The 21198-nt window shown below is 38.4% G+C and overlaps 1 protein-coding gene across 3 annotated transcripts in view; it reads right to left on the reverse strand.

The window, feature by feature from the left end:
- The window catches only part of LOC124164048 (CYFIP-related Rac1 interactor B), a 211033-nt gene that overhangs the window by 152545 nt on the left and 37290 nt on the right, over nucleotides 1-21198 (reverse strand). For 2 of the 3 annotated variants that reach the window (XM_046541214.1, XM_046541215.1), the window contains exon 2: nucleotides 4812-4872. The exons of the other annotated variant lie outside the window; for it this stretch is intronic. The gene's annotated coding sequence lies outside the window, so the exon portion shown is untranslated. The remainder of the gene's footprint in view (nucleotides 1-4811; nucleotides 4873-21198) is intronic. 3 annotated transcript variants of the gene reach the window in all.

Genomic DNA, 21198 nt, shown 5'->3' on the forward strand with positions numbered 1-21198 from the left:
TGAAGTCAATCAAGTATCAACTTCATGCTTTACCTCGTGGAACCTCTACATATCTAACTGATAATTTCACTTACAAGTAGTATTAGTATTTCACGAGTTAGCAACAGTCCGATAAACTGTTTCATTTCTTACAACCCGGGTAATGAAAGACCTGTGATGAAACTACGATAGATATAAATAAATCAATTAAATAAGAAAAATGCTATTTATCATTCTTGAGCTTGTCCAATAAGAATAAAATGGGGTAATACAATACAATGGAACTCATAATAGACGAATAAAAAATGTATAAAGGGATAATAAAGGGAACATTTTCTGGATCATTACGAAAATTAAGCTGTTGTTCGGCATTGACATCACAAGTCTCGTTCGCATTGTCGACGGCAAAGATGACGACTTCGATTAATCGAACAAACCCCTTTCTGCGTGCGTTAACTCGGCCACGAAAGAAAAATAAAGAAAGACAAAAATGAGTAGAAGAGGGGACCCCATCATCCTGCCGCCAAACAAACAAGCCCTGAGTGTTGGGAAGGGTTGAATTGGAGGTGTTGGAGCGAGCGAGAGGCAATGGAGGTCTCGCACAATTGGACTGATGGATGAGGGAGGGAGATATGGCGATGGAAGAGGCGCTTGGAAGAAGGGGAAGTGGATGGCGGGATGGGAGGTGATGCCGTCTGGATGGGAAGTGTGAATGGGGAAGTTGACGGGGAGAAAAACGGTTCCCTCAAGAAGGAAAGCACCACTCACCTTGTGACAAAAACACTCGGGTATTTATAGCAAACAGTAAACGCCTGAGGTAATTATCCCTTATCTATGTACGTAAAAGAGGATGTCTGCTTGTCTGTCCGCTATGCGTTTCTATACGGCTGCATGGATTGCGACCTAAGTTAGTACATAGGTGCATCTCTTGCTCCCGAACCCCGTGTGCTACTTTCCGTAGCGTCCGACGTGTCCTTTGCATCGTTTTCTCATTACCGAACCTTGGAAATGCGCTCAGCGCCACCTAGCACCCATTTCCTACCCTCTGCTTACTCTCCCACCTTCCGACAACATTCCCATTCACTCAGCCATGTTTGTATATCTTTGAGCGTAGAGTATGCGAAGTAAAGGCCGATTTGGCGACTTCCTATTCCAATACTGCCTTTTCTCGCAACTTAACCGTTCACAGGTAAATGGCCTACGAATAACCTTACTGTCCTTTTAACCGTGCATTCCGAGAAAACGCATTTCTTCTTGAAAAACTTTCATATTTTCCCATTGAGAGGCCGATATTAAGATGAATACCAAGTACAAATTTTTCCCTTCTCTTGATACTATCCTTCCCGAGCAACGCCGGGTGCCCAGCTAGTTCAGGGATGATTTTGCTGTTACATTTCTAAAATGCAATAATAAGAGCATTTGGACATTTTAATGGAAACATCTAAGCTTAAATAAAATTGAATGACTATATAAAGACGATCACTACAATTATTTTTTCCACAGTTTATTGCAAACATCAACCCTCTACCTTATGTGGGGGTGATTAAAATACACGGCATTTCGAAACTTTGAACGGGTTCAATGCTTATCCCACATGATTTGATGCTGTTTTATTAACGAATTATCATATTTTTTTAGGAATAAAATGTATCCGTCTTCATAGCAAGTAATATTGCTAAAAAATTTGGCCGCGGTTAATTGAAAAGCATTCTCGGTTATCGCGAACAAAGAAAAACCTTTATCCATTCAAATATTAAGATTTCTCAAATCCGTCTACAGCGTTATTTAGCACTAATATGGATACTCTTTCTTCAAAATCGCTCTTACTAAATTAATACGAAGCCAAATTAATGAGGTTATTGACGATGGTTGCTGAGTCATCACCTTCCCTACCGATTTTATTAGTGGGGAAGAATTTTCTCGAATAAAACTAGGGAAGCTGACACTCCAAGGCTCGTGATAGGCTTAGAAATAAGCTTGCCTTATAAAGACTGTCTGAGGCACACAGGCATTTAAGTTAGAATGAGGTATTTGACCATTTTTAACAAATTCTTTCCCAGAGTGGAAAAGTTGAGGATTCAGAATCCAATTTCACTCGAGCTTAATTGGCTTCTGACGGTGGATTTTTTCGCGGTGTGCGCGTTTTAAAATATCGTACAAAGTTAAAACGATTTCATCAAGACTGATTTAAAACCAGATAACAAAAACCCGAAAGCTCTGCATTATATTTCAAGCTTTCAGAGATTCTCTAAGTGTAGGTTTCCAATAGAGTGATATGCGATATTAAAGCTTCATGTCAAGATATTCAGCTAAATATTTCCTGCAAATCATGCAATCCTAAGTAGATGTCTACAGAAGTTTTTCTCAAAATCCAGAAACATGAAAATAAGCCCAGACTCGCACGGGAAAACAATTAATAACAGATTTTTTCACGTGATGGTAGACTTATTTTCTCATTTGTAATACTTACTGAAAAGTCTATAAAAATGCTGAAGAGAAATAGTAAAACCACATTGGTACTGATACAAAGTAACCTTCAGTCAATAAATTTAATTCCAGTATTTTAAAATCAACAAATGCCTGTGAATTGTAGAATCAGTGAAAGTAGATAAATAGAAAGAAAAATACTATGAAAAGGAATGAAAATATTTTATAGCTAAAATTCACCCATACCTTAAATATGCAAGTAACATAAGGTCAGGAAGCGTGTTTTTTTGGTCTACAAAATTTTATTAATAACTGAGCAAGGTTTTGACAACTTATGACCTTGAAAATGACGAGTTGTCGTAACCTAGGTCGGCTAATAATGAAATTCTGTGGACCACACGGACGCTTTCTGTAATTTTTTTACATGTTAGATGGGAACAAAAACTACTGCAACGTTTATAAGTTTGTATGCAACAGGTGTAAGGTTTATTTTTTAAATATAATTTTAACTGTTTTGACATGTTCCGCAATTTTTGTATCGTTAGAATTTTCTTATTTTTAGGTGCATTGTTGAATGCTTGATGATGTTTTGACGCGGGAACTTAGGGGTCGGGGGAAGGAGAGAAGAGGGAAAAGAAAAAAGATTTGAGAGGGAATTTTTACGATAAACGTTTATTGCATTGTGGAAATTACGTAAATTGAAAGAAAAACAAGAGTTCTGACGTTACACCATCTCCTCTAAGTTCGTTGATTATGCAAATTTAATCTACTCATTTTCTCAAAGGATATTGCTTTTATATTTGAAGTTCTATCAAATGTTGAAAAGGGGATAATCTATGTATCCTGAACACTTTCAAGATGATAACGTACTTTTAAAAGAGTATTAGGTCGCGAGAAAAGACAGCATACGCCCGTTTGAGCAGGAATAATAAGTTCTCTTGAACCACGGCCACCAAACGGGCCACGTCCACTGGTAGCTGCACACCACAAACATCGCACACCCAAAACCACCACTTCCCATTTCTTTGCGTATTTGGTAAGCGAATTTAGGTATATTTTCCTCACGGTTTGAGACAAACTATATAGGCAAGCATTGTTAAGTGTGTGCTTATCTTTGAGGTAGAATCCCGACTGTGATATCTAAGACTTATTATCCAACATTAAATCGTTTTTTGCCAAAGCGACATATATATTGCAGCATTAATTTGGAATTTATAGTTAGACAAGAACTCCCTTAAAAGGCTACGTAAAAATGCTAATTTTGAAAAATAGCACTTAAAACACTGAATGTGCATTTTTTGTGGCCAATAGTCCAAGACACTCATGAGATTTCAGAATTAAATTTTTATGAAATGCGATACACTGTATTTCTCAGACTCTCCGTAAACATCCAAATAATAATTAATTTCTGAAGCGTAAGAGTGACAATTATTGAAGTCACAATACGGTACCTATTATATTTTTAAGGTATTCTAATCGAATTTGTTCTTTGACGGGGCATTATGTCAAAGACATGCCATTTATTACACCAGAATTACTCCAGATAATTACGTCAATAACGTCATCAACGTCACCTGTAGCTCATGTACCTGTGGAGCGATTCAGCAATGTAAACGATGACATCAGAATGGCGTAATGCCGTGCCTCACTGATGAGTGAAAGAATAATCGATTGTCCGTCTCGTAAAGGACGAAGAGCACAAAAGATTTGAGAACCCAACAAATGAGAGTGTCAATTAAATAGAAATACGGAAACTAAATATTTATTTTGAGCGAAAAATTAAATTTTATTTTTCGACAGAATATTTTTATTTGTACACTAAAATAAGTAATCAGTAATATTTTTAGATATAATACTTTTCTTTTGACATTAAACATGTCAAAATAAAAATATTCTGTAGAAAAAAGTTTAATTTTTCATTCAAAATGAGAAAACTCCATAAAGTATTGCCAGAAACCATCAACCTTAAATATTTATTTACTGATAAGTAATCCGTACTAGTATACGTGAAAACAGAGTTAATAGTTACAGAACCAATATTAAATTCATACTCCCTGATACGGTTGAGATATACCTTAAGAATATAAAGCAATACGAAAGAAGAAAAAAATGACCATTGTATAGTTGAAAATGATTACAAGTAAGAACAAAAATTAAAAAGATAAGTCAACCCTTTCTAACCCAGAGTTGCTTCTGGGAGAAATTCAATCGCAAGACTTCTCATTTTAAAATTGCGAAAATTTCCTTCTCAATCATAATAATTGCGCCAGCCATTTAATTTCACAGCACACAAGAACATGAAGTTTTAATATTTCCTGAATAGAGCTGAAAATGTATACTTTTTTGATGTTACTTACATTGGGTTATAATTGGTTAAGAGGGTGAAAATTAATTGTTATTCATACCTAAAAAACCACTGCAGGAATACACCAGCTCAGTCTGGGGGGCTAGGGAAGTTTGCGGTACCTGGAGACAGAAGGGAGAATTAATCAACATTATGCAAAAAAATACTTAATAAATTAGTATCAGAGGTTTTCCATGCGAAATGCAATCAGAAGTCGCTAGATCAAGGCAGCAAACTCTATCGACTAACTTTACCATCGTCTTTAGGATGAACTTCAACGTAATGAAGTGGAATGATTAAATACTTAGGGGGGCATATATTATTTATTTATGAGTGACCTAATTACCCACGGAGATAATATATACTCAAAATTAGGATATTTATGATATTATGACATAAAATTAGGATATTTATGACCCTATGATAATAATTGATACGCAGCATTTTTATTGCCTATGTCATTAAATACAAAAAATATATAAAATATTAGTTAAAAGGACAATTACTTCAAGCTTGGATTTTTCTTCAAAAGGACTATTCATATATATTCCGGTCAAGGCGGATGATTTTTCCTCTTGGATTTTTCGGACTCTATTCATACTTCAATAAAAATAAAACATATCATTCTGGAATTAACTTCTCCCAAATAAGCTCCCCGAATGAAGCCGGAATAACAATACCCCACACCGCACCGCACCACTAAATTTTAGGGGTAACATAATAACGAGTAATAATTATTGAAAAATTCATAACTATCGAGGGATACATGATTTGTGAATACAGCCAGGTAAATACTGAGGTCAACCTAAGCTTTAAGTACCCTACCTATTATCTTGAATGTTTACGTTGAGTTTTAAATTCTGGGGTATTTCATGTTATTTCATCACACTGAGGACGATGACGGATGTTAGCCGTCGAAACGTAGGCGATCTTATTCTTGAAAATCCATTCACTAACCGCTCTGTTATTTTAAATTTTATTTGAAACAACCATTTTTGTACCAAGAATCAAGTTAAATTCGAAAAAAATATTTTGGTTCAGCCGGAATTCGAACCCGAATTTCCAGATCTGCCGCTCAGGCAATGTAAAATAGTGAGGCGGTATCGTCAGTAAATGGTATGATTATCGCAAAAGTACGCAATAACTACTCGGGCGTAAATGTATATATTATTTACCCGGCTAAATGCTCACTTCATTTATCCTTGCTAGTCAGGTATGATAACATAGCAGCAGAATACTTGTCCAGTAATCGAGAGATACAGTTTAGAAGACTAGCGAAGCCAAATAACTACTTAATTTCACGAAGAATTGTAACCTCAGTGTTGATTACTTTGCACCAGTGCGCGTGACAGCGTATAATCTTACTTGTTACATGCAGTACTTTGAATAACAACCAACATACAGTAGATACGGAAAGGAGTTTTTCCTATATCGTCAGCCGTACAAAACCCTTTAAGACATATCTCTCGACCAAAGAATTAGATTATTCCCCATGGACTTAAAGCAGACCCGAGACCATTTCACATCCCGCGCTCCCGAATGAAAGTAGGCCACCGCAGAAATTCAGGAAGAGGAGAGATAAGGCCGGTTTTTCACAAAAAATAATAGATAAAGACTAAATTAAGCACTAAATGAAAAATGAGCTTCATCGCTCTAGAATATTTAATGTGGAAGTGCTGAGAAGATTGGGAGAAAAGAGAAGTCATCTAAAAACGTTAAGAAGAAGACGGGACAACCTATATACAGTGGAACTTGGTTATAACGGCATCGGCTGTAACGTCAACTCGGGTTTAACGTCACATTTTATACAGACCAGCCAAAATTGAACATTTTACGTTGTACGAAAACCTGTTTATATCATCAACAAATATTGCGACGCTCGGGTATAGCGTCAAAAATTTTAAGATTCTTAGGTTGCAAAAGTGGTAGTGTGATTGTATTATGTCCCAAAGTTCATGGAAACCATGTGTAGAAACATGAAATCAAAAACAGGTCACAAGCTGGACGTTAAGCAGGTGACGGGATGCAACTCTTTTGTTTAATTGGTATCTGGAGGGAGCGGGGGCTGTCCCGCATACCTGGGTCTTATCCCTTCCGACCCCAACATTCTACAAGGTCACTGACACAGGCACACTGTATTGTATTGTTTGTTTCGTTAGTTACGGTAGATCATCAGTCACATCACTACCTACCTCCGTGTGAGCATCGCGTATGTTGACAGTTGTTTTATACGTGGTTAGTTGTGTTTTGTTTGTGCAATGTCAAGATGTGGTGTCACTCAGATTTAAGGCTGCTTCCTTATAACGTCACTCGGATATAACGTTAAAAATCTTCTGGTTCCTATGATGACGTTATAACCAAGTTCCACTGTAGTTGGTTTGTGAGGCGAGGCGACCTGATATAAACAATCGTAGAAGGATAGGTGGAAGGGAAGAAGGGCAAGGAACGGCCCCAAATGAGTTACATGGGACAGTTTGTAAAGGATGTTGGTAAAAGAGAAGAAATACGCCGAAATGAAAAGGCAAGCAGATAGGAAAGAGGAATGGAGAGCTGCGTCAAACCAATCTTAGAATCGTTGAGTTATAAAAGTGATCGCTCTCGAGTATTTATGAAAAAATTAATACCTTTTTAGCGTCATCTATAATTCTTTGCAAGAACTAACACAAAACTATCACACATACTTTATTAACATTGAGTTGAGCAGTTCTCTAAAATGATCAGGTTGGTGTGGTGACTAGAGCGTTGGCTTCCCAACCAGAGGGCTCGGATTCTAACCCCGGCGGTAGCAGAGAATTTTCCTAGACTGCCCGATTCCTACTTAAATATTGTGTAGAGGACACTTCAAGCGCCATACTCCGTCCGTCAGATGGGACGTTAAGTCGTGATCCCCTTGGCGCCTTTAGTTAAGAGCAGGCTTGTGCCGACGCCGGGTTTCTATCCACCCTTCCTTCACAGCGCAAATGACCTCAGCTGTCGGTCGCCTCCTCCAAATACCATACCATGTGATTCTCTAACTGCCAAGATGTCTTTTCCGGAGTTCACTTCTCCATTCACTATTAAAACCATGAAATTTGGAAGATCCACGATTATAATCGAGCATATTTTTAGTGTCCTCTAAACAGTAACAACGGGAAAAATATTCTAGGGTCATAATACTTAACGCTTTGCGTGCTATAATCGTAATATTACACCACGTGAAATCCTTCAAGTTTTGCTACGGGCGTATAATTAGGTCATCCGTCTTTTGAACAATCATAGTTTGCCTCTTTTTGCACCCCTAAATAAACAAAAGCAAAATTCATTCTTTAAAATTACACCAAGTACCTATTTCTCGCTTAGTTGCTACGAAATAATACATTAAAAATATTGAAAATAGGGTTACAGATCTACAGTACTAAGGTCAGCAAGGCAAGTGTTAACCGAATTAATACATGCTCTATTGTGTTCCTGTAAGTGCTTGTAGAAAGAGTAGGAAAGGCCCGCAAATTTCTCCTGGTAGCTGATTTGTCTCTCAGTGGTTTTTGAATTAGTCTCTCCTGATCTCCCCGTGGTTTTCGAGTTTCGTGTTTTTTCCGAGTATTAATTTAATTTTGGGGTTATGTTAACCTCTTTCCTTTGAAAGACAGTAAAAATATCAGGAATGCTTAAATTATCATCAAATCGATCAAAATCACAAGTCCACGTTTCTGCGAAAGCGGAAATCTCCCTCAGCACAATTACTCAGAGGAGACCGCACTCAGCGGCTGCGTTTCCAGGGGATAGCAGACCCTTGACCTCTCTCTCTCTCCATTCTTCACCGCACACACCACCACTCGAGAGACTCTCCAGTCCACGCTCAGCTTCATCCGTATGGAATGCCGCCCTGCTCTGGAGGAAAAAAACATAATCTCACTCTGGAATACTGCATGACCACGGACTCCTTAGACCGACCGTCCCGTCCTCGCTGAGAGAAAGCTCGGGAGAGACGCTGGGAGCAGTCTACTCCGGTATTCCGGGAATTCCGTACCCACGTACCTGACCTGTTAAACTGCGTGCTATTTATACCGATTATCATAAAAATATTCCACCAGTTAATGTAGGTCCACGTGTAGCATTTTGAGAGATACCACGTCCTGTCTCGTTTCCGAAATACGAACTTTTCAGGGTTATTTTTTCCGGAATTCCGTAGTCGCGTACCTGATCTGTTAATCTGCGTGTGACACATGGGGATTAAAATTAAAGTATTCCGTCAGTTAATGTAGGTCTAAATTTAGTATTCTGAGAAATATCCCGAGAGACGCAGGGAACAGTCTACCCCGGCATTCCCGTAATTCCGTACCCGCGCACCTGACCTGTTAACCAGCGTGATTTATATAGGGCTTATTATTAAAGTATTTCATCCGTTAACGTAGGTCTACAGTAGAATTTTATGTCTACTATAGTGTAGTAATATTTTTAAGTCCATATATAGAATTTTATGAGATAGCCCGCCAGTGCCTCCCATCCCAATTCGGGCTTTCATTTTCAAATTCACCTTAAGATCTACCACTATTTCTTCTCCCGGGAAATTTCATTATAAAATATAGTGCACCCGCGTACCTGACCTGTTAACCTTCATGATTTATATACAGATTATAATTAAAATAATCCACCATATGTGGAATACGCTGGCCTCTTTCCCGCCCCAATTCTGACTTTCCCTTTCAAATTCACTCTAATAGGTACCTGTTAATACCTAACAAATATTTCATATACCCCGGAAATAATATATCAACGATATAAACACCAAGGATGAAGTTTACAGTGATAAAAAATTTGGCTTAACCGGGATTCGAACCCGGATCTCCCGATTGGCGGTCAGGCGAGCAGTTCATGCAATGGCGAACTTCATCCTTGTTGTACATAACCTTTCACCCGTACGTGTAACTGCGTACAAAGTCTCTTATTTCATGCAGTGGGAAAAGTTTCAAGCGAGTAATGCTTCACCAACTGAGACCGTTAAAGTGTCAGAGAGAAGCGTTCTCTAGTGCGTTTTACTACTTAAGATAAGTTAGCATAGAGCATAGCATAAATTACCCTGGGCTGTCTCCCGTCCCAATTACGACTTCACTTTTTATTTCACTATTACGCCTACTCCTTTTTATTTTATCCAAGAATTTTACTCATTCGTGCTATCAAACTAGCTGTAAAAGTATTTTTATAACAATGTGACGTTACTTATTCCTTCGGTATGAGCTCGGTAGGTTTTTGCCAAGTAAATCTACTTAGAGAGCAATTAATAATTCATAGGGCAATGCTTTATAAAAAAGAGAACAACATGAAGGAGTAAAACATTTCAGGCGATATAACGAATCTTTCACATCATTGAAATCGTCTGAAGGCGGAAATAATGGAAATTTCCACCTGTAATCTTCACGAAAAATTTTCATGGTTTTTATCATTGAATAGATTTAATTAATTTCGTCCCGAAAAATTTCAAATGGAAATATTAGAAGAATGCCTGACGATACATTGAATTTGTGCATATCAAGTTTTCTGTAAGACATTACTAGATATTTTTTTTACAAATTTCTATATTATATTTGCAGACCGGTGGCACTTTTTTCATTTTATATAAGACTATTTTCGCTTAAAATATGCTTCAAAATAGTTTTAGCTCTAAAAATATACTAAATTATTTATATAAAATTTAAATCGAAAATTATAGCTAGAATATCACTACTTATGATTAATATTTTTTTCGGACCACCAGTGCAATAATTATTGCATTAAGGAAAGGATACACGATGAGCGTCACAAAACAGGGACTGGTTTTGTGTATGAGGACATAAGGTCGACGCGAGAACTTTGTAGATGGTGTAGGTAGGCATGAAACATCGAAGGGTCATTATTTCACCCAAACGTTAATAAAAACGGGAACATGTCAAAGTACCTGCGACGAAAAATTGAAGGAAGAATAACATATTGGGAATAAAATTGAAAACAATGATAATAAGATTATCCCAAAAAGAATGTCAACCGGAAAAGAAAATATTTTGGAGAATAAAAAGGCACGCGATTCTGCACTGCCACGAATAAAGGAAATTTCTAATTGACATTTTTCAAATTTGCACTAGATGAACCACCACAACTTTAAGATGTAGATGATGTATTACATGTGTAACCATCAATAAAAATAGATTTGAAAAAACACGCTCTTTCCTAAAGTCGTAAAAAACACACTGAGAAGTAAAAAATATACTTTTGATCATTTGGAGATTAAAAGAATGGGTGCATTCCGTACTCCCTTATCAGGCTCTTGACTTAATCTTGATGATAATGAACTTAATCGGCACTCAACCTTTATTCTAAGAGTGATAAAAGTTTAATTTTCACCTTATTAGTTTACTTCATACTATTTTTTAGAAAAAGCTGTTTTTAAATCCTTGTTTATTTTGTTTTTATTTTTTTTACCACTGAATTACTTCGACCATGCAACCTGTTGATGCGTGGCTATTATGAATATTGTTCCCAGCATGTAACCATTGACTGAGCGGGTAATAATGTGGTGACTGTTTTGCGCCATAAAACTTCATCATACCGTCGTAACCATAATTTTTCTCTTTCAGTGACCAAGGGATGAAAAATCCGCCGAACTGACGTCCGTCTTCCACGCCGTTTGGTTGACGAGTTGCATCGTGCCACGCGAGGTACGTCCATTTCGCAACGTCAACGAGGAAGCTCGGCCGCGCTTCGCCCTCAAAAGGTACGACGTAAGCGAGGGAGTGCGCTTTTCATTTTTTTTCCTCTCTGAGCCGGCACACGCGGAAGACCGACCGAACGGTCAGCTCACGCCTTGCTAGAAAACGCACCGTCGAAAAATATTCCCGAAGACGGGCACAGCACCTGCGTTCGTCGGAGCGTGTCCACTTGTCGGCTCGCTGGCCATAAGCGGTGGCGGATTACCGCCAGGCAGTTGCCCTGGAGGTCTTCGACAGAACAGCTAGGAGTGCTGGGGTTTCGTACCATTTGAAAGATCTCGTACTTCCGCAGTGAATTCAATCAATTCCCTCAGATTTTCCACCGACTAAGACTTTTTTCCAAATTAGTTAATTGACAAGGCACAGAAAACCATATACAGTACATTATTAAATATTGTTTGTCATGCTACAATTTCATCAATACCGAAAATTTCACCAAATTTTATTACAAGTGATACAAAAGTTTTAAATAATATACAGTCACAACAAGTTCAAGGTATAAATGGAACGGTTTGTTTACATATAAAACCTTTTTAAGGTATTAATAGCTTCTAAACACATCAAACTTGTCTCTTTGTCCTTTAATTTAACATTAAAAATTCCGTTGTTATTACATATCACGTACCTATTTATATTTAGCAACAATTAAACTTAAGGCTGGCCAAGATAACGAATGAGTAAATGAAGTAGAATGCATTAAGGGAGCACAATCCGTCCCGTTGAAGCTTGATTTTTGTAGCTAATTTGGGCGCATTTTAACCTTTTTTTAGAAATGCCCGTATGGTGGCGATGAGTGCAATGCGATCTACTTATACCAAGATTTTGCAGTAAAGTACTTGCAATTGAGAGAAATAGTAATGAAATGTTGTGACTTTAATACATTACATCAACACGAATGTAAATTTTGGTTAACAGCCCCGATTATAGCATATTTCTCCGGAAATCTGGATCGCTCTTTCCGTCAGCGACGCGAGTAGCGACTTTTGCAATCCCATTTAAATGCACGGAGGGTGACAAAACATTTGCAGACTCTCTTGAGGGTCCTATAACAGTATTAGTGGTCGATTTCTTAGTAACGGCGCACAGGGGCGGATCCAGAATTTCATTCTGGGGGGGCACAAGCAAGACTGTATCCAGGATTTTGTTCTGGGGGGGGGGGACGAGGATACCTCGTAATACAAAACGAACGCAATGATAATGGGACCGTATTCAAAGTCTTGAATATTTTTTAAGGGTCTGGGGGGAGGGTGGGGGGCACGTGCTCCCGTGCCCCCCCCCCCCCTTAGATCCGCCTATGACGGCGCATAGAAAAAATTCCCAGAGTATCTTGTCGAATCTTATTTTGAACATATTTTCGTTTCGAAAAGTAAAAAAAAAGGTCATGCAATGCAGGCTCATTAGCAGTGGCCACGAGCATGAATTTCAGGGTGGTTATGTGGCCGACAAACGCCGGTTGAGGTCGCTCCAGAGAGTAGGAAACTGTCGCCGCGTGTCGTTAAAAATAGTTTAAGGGGGTTTAGTAGGTCGTCGTCGTTGGAGTCGGAGCGGCAACAACGACGCGGGTCGCTGCCTCGGGGATGTTGCTCCTCGAGGGTTTGCGGATTCCGCCGCCCGCGGAAAGGGAGTCTCGCCAAGTTGCAAGTTTTGCACGCACGACACGGAAACACTCGTCCTTGGAGCAAATCTTGGCTATTTTCTCTCGACGCTATAAGCAAATGATATTGTTCACTATGACCATAAAACATAATTTTATTCAAACGTGCACTAATGAAGGGGATCGGGTTGGTGTGGTGGCTAGTGTGTTGGCTTCCCACCCGGCGAGCTCGGGTTTAAATCCCGGCAGTGGCAGAGAATTTTCAAAGACTGCCCGATCCCTGCTTCAGTGTTGTGTGGAGGACATTTCAAGCGCAACGCTCCGTCCGTCGGACGGGACGTTAAGCCGTGGCCCCCTTGGCGCCTTTCGTTAAGAGCAGGCTAATGCCGACGCCGGGTTTCTCTCCACCCTTACTTTCATACCTTTCCCTCATGGCGCAAATGACCTCAGCTGTCGGTCGCCTTCTCCCAATACCGTGCACGAATGAATTAAATGGATATTTATTTACAAAAATATACCGCCAATCACTTATCAAAAATATGCATGATAATGGAGGCTGTTGATTGATTTTAAAGCCCCTCAGAGTTGACAAAAACAAGAGGTAAATGACGTTGTTCACTATGACCTCAAATCGTAATTCAATTAATACAATTATCAATTTATTTATTTCCAAATTCCACGTAAACGGCACATAACCTTTAGAACGGGGATTCCAACATTAAAAATGCACGACAATATCATCCATGACCAGGATAAGGACTACCTACCCAGGCGGGACTCGAACCCACAACCTTCGGTTTAGCAGGCGAGGACTTTACCTAACCACCACCGAGCAATACATGCATGAAAAAATTGACAGTTTTTACAAAAACATGAAGCCATTCGCTCACCAAAAATATACATTCATGACAATGGCAGTTGATTTGTGAATTGCATGATTGATTGTGCGCTAAGCAACTCAGAGTAGGTACGCATTTACAAGAGAGAGAATCGGTTTATGTGCACGGGGCCAAGATAGAGATCACGTAATGGAATTGATTGGCAAACTACGACGATAGCGCATGTTTCCACATTGTTCATTTCCATTGATGAGTATGTTTACATAAAATTTAGTATTCACGAATTTATCAGAGCTTCACTGGGTATTTATTGCCATTTACCATGATTTTATTGGAATTGAGGTTTCAGTGTTTGCCTCGCCCAATTGCTACTGCCTAACTATCACGATTGCTCCCTTTAGAAACATTCTTCGGTTGTGAATATTAATCAGGGTAGAAGAGAATCACACAGATGATAAAGTCGGCTTTCATTTAAAAGTAATGTAAGGGACCTTCAAAATCTACGAGACTCCATGATGCATTTGGTAGCTTATCTATTTACCCAACCCATGGCACTCGATCCGAAAATCCTCAGCACACAAAGCTAATTTCTAGCCGTTCCACTATTCAAGAAATGAAATTACTTCGCAAGCAAAAACGAGAAAATCAATTAACAATTAGGTGAACTTCGAAAATATTTGAAGGAATATATCTCGGGTTTATCACCGGGAGTGGTCTTAGGTAATTGGCCCCAAAGTATCAACGGCTGAGTCTGCCATCGTCTACAGGGGTAGAATCTGGAGCCAAAATTTTCACGGTATTTTGTTTATTTATTTATATTCTTGGTTTCCCTGATTGATGTTTAAGTAAAGAGCGATAAATTATGATATTCCACGTACTGATTAATTGGAAGCCTTTGTCTCTATTTATGTTATTCCCTTCTATATTATTCGACCGGCATCCGGGATATTGTGGGTTCGAGTCCCAGTCAAGCCGCGTTTTCACCCTCTGATTTCTGACTTTTTCCATCAACCAAAGCACCGTTGTCCTCCTCCTTTTTCTATTATAAGTTCCTATCCATTTATTTCCTTACCTATGAATTTATTTGTGTGTTTGCGCTTAAGGCTTTGCGTGAATGAATGAAGTAGTACACTAATACATATATTTGCAATTATTAGCATGAGAATATTTACTTGAAATTACTATTTAAACCATGATCATTATTTAAAATAAATAGTATATTTATGTCCTTTTCAATATATATCCAGGGAGAACAGAATCATCAAAATTATACCCTCCGTTTCCAGTTAAAATAATGCATTGTAACGCAGTATGGCCCATTTTTATTCGTCCGTCAAACTTTTCTCATTAGCGTATTCTCGCCTACTTTTAAAACTCATCGACTCGTGATATTGGTGGACTAGCCTGTTGTTATAGGTTACGATTCCTATTATTCCGTCATGGAGCTCCAACTGCGAGTCTTTTTAAGCCTCAAATCTATTCTTATTAAAGCGCACAATGCTTTATGAAATTTATTGCCTCCTCACCTACCTTAGATGCGAGGAATAGGTTTTTGGTATCATTTTAAAGAACGAATTTTGATTTTGTTTTTTTTTTTCATTTGTTTAGTGAGGGATTAGATGTAGAGGTTATCTTTAATGGAGAACTAGGGTTTTTCAAAAAAACGGATGGGGTAATATTGCGCCCTTAGCACTCCATGTGTTAAAACTCGGCCATATTTTTGTCCAAAGCTAACGTGAAATTTGGAATCACTATAACAAAAGGGGGCGTCCATTAATTACGTGAGGTGATTTTTGAGTTTTTCGGACTCCTTAGCGAGATTTCGTGAGATTTGGCTCAATCCCCTCCCCGCCCCCCTCTAATCTCACGTGAGATTTAAAAAAATGCGTGGTTTCAGTGTAAATACGTTAGTATATACTTCATTGCGCTGGATTTATTAAAACAACAATTTGTTTAATTATTCTAATTTAAGATTATTTATGACGGGTATTTAAATTTACTAAGATCGTAGTCTATAATCACATTTCAAAGTTTCTTGCGGAAAAAAATATGTGACACTTCCCAAGACCACCATCCTTCTTCCCCACTTGAAATCGCGCGAGAATTGGCTTGACCGCCTCCCTCCTAAATATCACACGTAATTAATGGATGCCCTCCTAAAGCACAATGGAAATGTTCTGATGACATGGATATCCTGTTAGTTTGGTGATGCGTGATGACGGGGCTCCAGTGATTCCTTCAAGGATGCGGTCATTGCCTGGTTTCGGTAGTGACGAGTCAGTCTGGCTTCCCGAGGTCTGATACATTAATTTCTCGGACATTAAAAGCATCAAAAAAGCCAACGAAATGCCCGAGGACTTAGAGAGCTGGGCAGACGATTAAATTCACGGAAATGGCTTGAAAAAGTTCTCGTTAATTCTATATCTCACGATGACTCAATCCCTCTACTTCTCAAACTCAACTGTATAGTGATGAATGCAAAGGAAAAGCCTTAAGTACTTACAAAATCCAGAGTAGCACAGGGTACCTACAAAAGAAAATTGAGTTACAATACATTTTGCTTGAACGTTCATGTACCTTCGATGTCTTCTTTTTATAGGAATAAAGAATTTGGAACGATTATAGAGCTATGGAAGTAATAAATATTTTCAGTCCAAACCAATCGATTAAATTCCCCAAACGAACTCGTTAAGCCAAAAAATACTTGGCAGAAAAGGACCATACACTTACAATCGAACTTTAAGTTGGATTTTTTTGTATTAATTGCATCCTAAAATAGTCGTTTTTTAAAGTAATTTTTTGGAAGCATGAGATGCACCTACCTCCTAACTTTGGTTGCAATTCGTGCTGCAGCATGGAAATGCATTGAGGATAGACAAACCGACCTCCTTATATATTTATATAAGATAGATAGATAGGTAATTAAACAAACAAAAAACTAACTGCACGCGCTCCAGCTCGTTGATAAAGGCTATCTCATGAGGATCCCATATACCGGGAGCGTACTCAAGAAGTCTCACGAGGGAAAAGTAGCCCGTTTCTTTTACTTAGTCAGTCTTCACACTTTCCGAGAATTCTTTCCACAAAACGAACAAATAGCTACTGGTCTTTGGTGAAATATAGAATTACAAATTAGTGAACCTTTTTTTCGACCCTTTTTGACGGCCATAAATTGTGCTGAACGCAGGTGCGACCTCCGAATCCGAGACCGTCTGATCATTAGCTTCATGCTCTAATCACTCGATTACCATTCTTCCCCAAACTCCGCTTGAAGGCCAAAAAATCCGAAATTCGGCCAAGGTATACCCTCCCTCGACCACAAAAACGCTGAATGTAAACAAAAGAGGTTAGGAATCAACACGTGCTGAAACACAAAATAGGATGCATGCAAACACATCACGGACGAAGCTCGGGCGCGCGCGGGCCACCGAAACCGTACGAAGGCAGGCAGAGTAATAATAATGCCATTAGATCGATTTCATCGCTTTAATGGCGACCGCATTCCGCGCCGCTGTTTTGGAAAAACACGCCCCTCCCTTATTTATTTATTCTTCCTCCCAAGCGAAGCGAAAGTTCGAGGAAGTGAAGTTCCCGCGTCACGCAGGAATCTGCACGCGCGTGCCCGCTCGTCGTGTGTTGCGTGAATAAATCTGATGCCAAGCGCACAGATTACGCGATTTATCGTCCGAGAGGCAGATGTTTAGGCGGATTGGATGAACTGTTCTATTCGGCTGTAGTTGAAGCATGTTATGGTCACTTGATAAGCATACCACGGATAAATAATAATCAACGGGCTGGCTCGCTGCCTATTCCCTTAAACAGAGAAGTCGGGGATGAGTTGAGGAAGTCATAAATATCGTCCACAACAAGGTCGCGCTTCCCATACTCGGAATAAATAACTTTGTTCTTAACATGATGTGGGCCAATATCCACATCTCACTGGCTATGTAGTAGGAAGGCCTGAAAAACTTTTTTTTTGTCGAAACAGCTTTGTGAATAGAGCTTAAAGCTTGCGGTAAGTGTTCCTCATAGCCACAGAAGATATTAAACTCGATCACATTTTCTTCAGGTTGCACTTATTGCAGAAAATTTCGAATTTTACGAAGACCTGAAAAAACTTCATTTTCTACGTAGTTCTGCGACTAGTGCTCAACGCTCCCGGCAGGTGGTCCTCGTAACCTCCGATGACATTAACCACGATCTCATTATATCTTCAGGCCGCGCTTATTATAAAGAATTTTAAAATTTAAGGAAAATAAAATTACGATTTCCTGACGGTTCATAGCAGTAACAGGAGAATTATATGGAAAACAATTATTGAAAGGTATCGCTTGTGCATTTCTAAATAATAGGGATTGAGAATAATTTAATCAGGCAAAAAGTTCCTTTAAGCTCGGAAAAATTGGTCAAAAACACCATTGATGGATAAATGTAGCGGCTCTTGGGCAGGACTTAGTCAGCAATAATAATTCAACACCATAAACGTACATTTACTGGGGGGTGATAAGGCAATAGGCAGTAAACTGCAGCTCTTGGTTAATCGACTATCTATTCAACGGATTAAACACCCTAATGATAAGCCATTTTGTGCACAAGAATTGGAAATTACAATTCAAAATTAATTTTCGATTAATCGATTTTCTAAAAATTCTATTTTTGCCCAAATTAATCGAAAAATTTAAATCGATATTTTAAAATAGAGAAGTAAATGATGCGCGAGTTTGATTTAACGAGCGATACGATTATGAGCGCGCCATAGAGATAGGAAATTTCAATCCATAAGCGATTTTCGATTTTTTGCGCTAATAAATCGAAAAATCGTAATCGACAGTAATCCACGGTCAGGCTGGGCGGGGGGGGGGGTGTTAGTCTGATCGATTTCGATTAAAATCGAAATAACTTCCATAAAAGAGTTTTCTTTGGAGTCGGCATTCATGACATAAGGATTTACTTTGTATCAAGAAGTCTTAAATCAACGCTAATATCTCCCTTAGAAATAGAGAAAATGATAAGGAAAAGGAAATAAAATTATCTCACATCATTAGAGCCCTTCGATTACATGCAGTGGAAATGTAAACAATAAGTTCAGCGTAAACCGGAATACGACGATAACATAAGCATGAGGCAGAAATTGGAACTCAAAACGAGGATTAACGTTGGTTACATGCATATAGCGCAACACTAGGGTGTAATAGCTGAAATATACATATACTAACCTAAAATACAAAAATTGAATTATCTCAATTATGTATGACTTAATTTTGGTTAAAAAAGGTTATATGATGGAAATAACTTTTATTTAAATAAAATAAGCGAAAAGTATTTGTTTTGGATCTCTAAGTTGAAAACCTATGATAATATCTCCTTTTAAAAACTTTGGATAAAGAAATTTAAAAAAGAGAGAGAAATATGACTGCTTCACATCAAAACAGCCCTTCGATTACATTCAGTGGAAATTAAAAAAAAACAATTAGTTCAGCGTAACCGGAATACAACGATAACATAAGCTTGAATCAGAAACTGGAACTAAAAACAAGGCTTAATTGTGCGTCGCTTCCACAATCCAGTAGAGCGAGGAGAGCCATCACTGTTCCTAAGAATTCGTTATTACAGGAAACGCCACTCACAATTGAAACAACCAGTTTTAAGGCAGAGGTATATAAAGAAACTTAAGCTGAAAGCTTTTCCGCTTCCTTACCCTTAAAGCCGGAAATTGGAGCAGGAGAAGAACTTTACCTAAGGTTTATGAATCTCGTGGCACAGTTTGAAAAACTTCACCGAGAACGTCTCGGAGACTTTTCAATTGGAAAAAGGCGGAGGGACTCATTATTCGAAACGGATCGCATTGAAATAACAAGTGGAGGAATTGCGCTGGAAAAAAACGATGATGATAATAACTTAATCGCTCCACATTTTTAGATCGCCAAGCAGCGGCGAATATAGCAGCGTTCCAAATGGCTTACGTCCTTCATAGTCAAAATGATGCGATTACATTTTAGGAAATTATAATCTCATCTATTTCTCCAATTTTCTTCAGAAATTTTATTTTCAGAGTTAAAGTATCCTACTCGTGGAGCTTAGTTTAAAAATTATATGATAAGGAAGTGAAAAAATTGGTTTCCTAGCTCACTATTACCTCGGATACTATAATCGGATTTTGTCATTTTAAGCTTGGTTCCCCTCTTTAGTAGCCGAGAATCGCTCCGGTGGTGTATACATCCCCTGGGGTTGAGACTACGATTACTTGTGACTCCACATAAAAAAACTTGGCGGGAATATGAGCGAGATATAATGTGTCACGAAAAACTATAATGAGAAAGTAATCCACAAAATACCGCATAATAAAGAGGCTTTCACAAAAGTACGTTAAACTGTGGGCGAGGACTTTCATTTCAGTACACTGAGCATAAATTATGACAAAAAACGCGCGGAGTGCGGCAAGAGAAAATAGGCAGGAAACTCAGTCGCTTCCCAGCGGAATTTCGCTGTAGGGGTCAGGCTTCAATAACGATGTACACTATTGGCGTCTCTGTAGCAATGATTGAGCACGAAAGTAGAGCTTACTTTATGAAGGAGTAGTTCGCAAACGATTCCAAATACACACTACAATTAAGAAAAGAAATGGTTTGCATTAAGTTGAAAAGAATACTATGCTTCGAAGAACTGCCGGGGGAACGTGTAAGTCTCTTACTTGTAAATATATACCATACCTTTACATTGACTAGACGAGAGATATCATCCTTGTAAGGAAAAAAATGTGTTAGATGTAACTTAGCCGAGGCCAGTTTAATAGAGCAATCACAAGGGGGTAATACTGTGGTATGGCCAGGGATAGGGATTTAAAATTTTAACCCAGGATCGATTTTCGATTCTAGTTTTGAAATCAATTTTCTGATAATTCGATTTCATGTTTCATATTTCACGATTTTCTGATAATTCATTTCAAATTAATTGAAAAATCAAATTAGATATTTTTAATAGTACAGTAATTATCCGCTTAAATATGGGTATGCTGTTATTTCGATTAAAATAAAAAAAGCTTCATAAATCTACTTTCTTTAGAGCCGGTAATCACGACAAAAACTCCATCTTAACAATAGACTAATGTGTCTTATTTTTCGCACCGATGAACACCACCAGCAACTCAGCATTAGAATATTTAGCATGGCTATGAGATAGACAAAAAGTACAGCAAAAAACTTAATGAGAGAGTAATCACCAAAAACCATAGCAGAAAGGGGTTTTTGAAATCGCACGTGACACTATACGCGAGCACCCCATTTCACGACGCCGTGA

The sequence above is a fragment of the Ischnura elegans genome, chromosome 8, assembly GCF_921293095.1.
Source record: "Ischnura elegans chromosome 8, ioIscEleg1.1, whole genome shotgun sequence".
In the NCBI taxonomy this organism is placed as follows: Eukaryota; Metazoa; Arthropoda; class Insecta; order Odonata; family Coenagrionidae; genus Ischnura; species Ischnura elegans.